This window comes from Glycine max, chromosome 17, assembly GCF_000004515.6.
Source record: "Glycine max cultivar Williams 82 chromosome 17, Glycine_max_v4.0, whole genome shotgun sequence".
NCBI classification, from domain to species: Eukaryota; Viridiplantae; Streptophyta; class Magnoliopsida; order Fabales; family Fabaceae; genus Glycine; species Glycine max.
Window position 1 is genome coordinate 35381186 of NC_038253.2, and position 4669 is coordinate 35385854.

At 31.7% G+C, this 4669-nt stretch overlaps 1 protein-coding gene across 9 annotated transcripts in view; it reads left to right on the forward strand.

Annotated features, from left to right (window-relative positions):
• Positions 1-2030: 2030 nt before the first annotated feature.
• The window catches only part of LOC102668239 (uncharacterized), an 8728-nt gene continuing 6089 nt past the window's right edge, over positions 2031-4669 (forward strand). For 8 of the 9 annotated variants that reach the window (XR_005889181.1, XR_005889184.1, XR_005889186.1 and 5 more), the window contains exon 1: positions 2031-2127. The gene's annotated coding sequence lies outside the window, so the exon portion shown is untranslated. Of the gene's footprint in view, positions 2128-3804; positions 3869-4669 lie in introns of all 9 variants that reach the window. The other variant, XR_005889182.1, reaches the window with a different exon arrangement.

The window sequence follows — 4669 nt, forward strand, 5'->3', positions numbered from 1 at the left end:
CACTGGTTCCTAACTAAGAACCTACACTTTCGCTTTAACACTGCACATTTACACTTTTCTCAAGATAACACTGGTCGGGTTATTGTACAATTCACAGCTTACAACTCAATACACACATCTCAATACACATGTATCTCAAATCTAAACATAGTATTCTCAAACTCCAACACTTGAATAATTTTTGGAATCACACAATAACAACACTACAACATTATTTACATAAAATATTAATATAAATAAATATATAACTAAATCTATATATATATATATATAAATCTAGCAACGTATATCATATTTGATCATGAATTTTAAGAAAGTTTTCAATGTACCAATTCTAAATAATTATATAAACACTTTCTCATATATATATATATATATATATATATATATATATATATATATATATATATCTAAGAATACAACACATAGTCTATTAGAATTCTTTTCTCAATTTCAAATATAATATCAATTTTAAACTATAAAATAACTAAAAAGCATGAAAAGGGGAAAAATACAAACTCAATATCTCCTTACTTAATTTCATCAACTACGGTTCACACTCAACACAAGAGCACATTAATTTCACAAAAATTTCTCATTGGGACATCAAATATATATAATTTATATATAACTCATAGTTATAATTATAAGGATAAATTAAAATTTGTAGAAACACCCCAAAACCCATTCCAATTGATACTCTAAGGATCCCTGCACGTGTTCTCACTAATCCCCAGTCGTGAATAACTCATCCCTTACCTCTGAGCGGACTCACGTGTGTTCAGCCAGAGATAGCAGCATCTCTAGGGGTTCCCTGAGATTCCTTCAGTTATTCCTCCAACTGCTCCGATAGAATTTTCAAATGTCAGAGAGACGGAGAAGAGATTGAAACCTCCACTTGTATTATCTTCATGCGATTCTTTTTTCTCTCTCCATGAATATTATCAAGCAAATCCCAATGGTGGAAGTGTGAGCAATTGAATTTCAAACAACATATCCAAAGTTCATGCAAATCCAACGGTTAACGAAACTGGGATCATAATTTTACCGAGATAGTTTTGGGTTTTTGCGAGAAATTAAAAGGCTACAATGCGAAGGATTTTCCTATAAGCTCAGACATGATTTTGAAATTCCCAACGGTGAGAATTCTAGGAATTGGCTTGTGAACCTGGTGTTTAAATTTCACGACGATTCAATGGTGACTAAGTCCGAGATCGTCATTCTTCTGAGATAGGTTTAGTGAACTGCGAGAAAAAAGAAAGGGTTTTGAGAGGAGAAGGGGAAAAACAAAAATGAGAGGCAAAGGAGGTCGAGGAGTCAGTCTGAAAAACCTAGCATGTTGCTATATATAGCTAGGGCCATTTACGACCTATTATTTACTCTATTTATTTAGTTTTTTATTTTTACTAAAAAACTTTTTAAATTTATTTATTAAAAAAATGGGATGTTACAACTATCATTGTTTTTCCATTAGGTAATTTTTTTCTATTTAATTATTATGATAATTAGCTATTTTAGTTAATAAAATGGTCAAAAAGCAAAGATTAAAGAGAGATTAGAGACATTAAAGATTGTGTGTATTTTTTCTAAGAGAAATAACCTAATTATAGTAAGATTACATGCTTTTTGTGGGGATGACCTTCTTTAAATTTTATTAGTAAGATTACATGCTTTTTGTCATCCGATTTCCCTCTCCCGTGTCGTGTTGTGTCTTCTTCTCTAAAATCAAAAACCCTAACTTCTGAACCTTTCATCGCATCGCCACCGATTCCCAATCTCCACTAATCAAAGGCGAGTCCCTGTCCCCTAATTACACACCTTATCGCTTCTTTACTCTAACTGCTTTGTTCCCCTTTTGCTGCAATATTTTTGTTCTATTCAAAATTTTAAATTTCTCGTTGAATTAGCTCTACTGTGGTTTTCCTCTTCACAACACGGGTCTTATAATGGGCTCTAGAGCTTGGAAAATAATATTTAGTTTTTTAATTTTAGCATGCTGTTACTTATTTTTCGATTTTTCTTTGTGTCGCAGAAAAGAAAATGAGTAGATGCTCGACCAGAACTACCTACGTTGGGAATCTACCCGGTGATATCCGTGAAAGAGAAGTTGAAGATTTGTTTCTGAAGGTGCTTTGATTTTTATTTATTTTTTTGCATTTTGATCTAAAATTTGGTACTTGCTGTAAGCTTAGGGATGTGGGTTACACCTAACTAGATAAGGGTTTCGTTTGGGATTGATATTAGTATGAAACTAGAGAGGTGATAAAAAATTGAAATTGATATTGGTGCATGCTAGCTGGTCACAAAGGACCTATTTCATTGGCCGCCTGGAGTTTTCATTTCCAACAATAGAACAAATTAAATTATTTTCTGATACAATTGTTTGAGTAGCAAAGAAGGGACAATTCATTTAGATAGTGTTGTGAAGAATTTTAGTTGATGTTTTTCTCCCGCACCTCAATAAAATATTCCATCGTTTTCATAATAATTCTCATTTAAATTTTTACACAAGTATTAAAAAATTATTAAATATTCTTAATTTAAAAAAAAGCATAAGTTCATTTGATTGATTATATTATCTTTTTAATATATTAATAATTCTACTAAACAGACGACAAGAATACTTACTTTTATTTTAATATAAGAAATAAATAACTAAGGGGTCTAACATAAAATCCTTTTAAGTGACATAATTTTATAATAAGATTAAATCATTTAAATTTTTTTTATAAAAATATGTAATTAAAATAATTATAATTAGTTTATATTTTAATTTAAAATTATTATGAAAAAATATACATTTGTACAAATTTAAATATTTAATTTGCATAATTATAACTTAAAGAATTATTAAAATTGTAATGCTTGCTGATCAAAAGCAATTCAACCCATTAAGAAGGACAACAAATGGAAAAGTGAGCAAAAATCTAACCATGTGTCCGTGTTAAAAAATTGAAAAGTAAAGTGTGCTTAATTTTATATAATAGCGATTAATAGGTTCACATCCCTAAGCTTACAGCAAGTACCAAATTAAAGCTAGATAGATCTAGTTTAGTTATTTACTACTTGCAAACCGATTGCATAATGTTGTGAACTGTTAAAAGCGTTATCAATGGCGGCACATAAAAGTTCCATGACACAACCACTTGGAGCATTTTCTTTTTCCTATCTTTACTCTATCGTGTAGTTGATTAAGTATTAAGTTCCATGACACAACCATTAGGAACAAAATATTAAGTTGAGCTTTGGCTCAAAATTGTGACAAGATGAGATTATAGCCTAGGAGTCAAACTTGTTACACATTGATTAGACAAGAAACAAAAACAGGGGGCAATGGAAGCATTCAACGTCCAAATTAATTTGGATGTTGCGTGATAAGGCCGATGAATGCATATTCCTCCAATAAGGTTTTCACTTTTTTTTGTGGGCGTTGATATGATTTTAAGGGAAGAAGCCAGGTATTTGAGTAGAGTTTGAGTAGACTTTTCTAAGGTTCAGTGGAGGGTCCAATTCAAATCAATGGCAACGCGTTAGGAATTGACTAGTTAGATCTCTTGTTGCTTGTGTTACACAGACATGCCTCTTAATGTTTCTGCTACAAATTGACGCGTTAGGTTTATTTTAACTAATGTAATACTTCCTTTAGTCCTTTATATATAAATAACAAATGAGTGTATTTCCTTTAGACTTAGATATAAGTAAAATATAAATAAAACTTATTTTGATCAGCACCTGTTTATTAGTTTTGCTTCTGAGTGTAGCATTCATATTGATATCTGTTTTTCGGAATGATGATTGATGTAGCTGTTCATTCAATTATTTCTTTGATTCTTGCTTTCATTTTGGACCGTGCTGCTCATCATCACAGGTACAAATGTTTGTTACCAATGAATATTTTTATTACGTGTTCACTGCCATTAATGACAATTGATATATGCTATACAAATTGTGTTCATGATGAGTGAACCTTAGATTCCCGTTTGAGATTGGATGCAATGATTCTTGCGGACAGTTTACATTAATCATTGTATTCAATCTTGAATTGTCAGTTTGGACAGTTTGGGGAGACTGATATTTTTATGGTAGATTCATGTGTTAAGGTTAAAATTATTTTGTTTAATTTGATGAAATTTCGGTAATGCATTTCTAGTTGTTCTCTGAGTGCATACTTGATTATCGGGAAATTAATTTCACCAATTTCATGTCGTGTACTTGGAGACCAATGCGAAATGCTGCCAAAATTTTGTCAAATTTAACAAAATAGAATTAACCCTGATGTATGAAGCTACCATAAAAGACGGTCTTCCCGAATGGGATAGGGCCACACCTATAATAAAAAAGTGAGATTTTCATGCATCGAATAACTTTGAGAGTATGACCGAGTTATTACTTAGATGGATCGAAGTTGGATGAATGAAAATCGCATCAGCCCAGAATATGAGGAAGGCGTCGAGCAATTCTTACAATTTGCTTTAGAAAGAGGTCAACCGGATGAAGATGAAAAATATTATTGTCCTTGCATCAATTGTTTGAACGGAAGACGACAAATACTAGATGACATACGAGAGCACCTGTTGTGTGATGGAATTAAGAGGAATTATCTGACGTGGATATGGGCTGGTGAAATGACCAAACATGCAGAGTGGGTAGCATTCTGAATCATTTGATG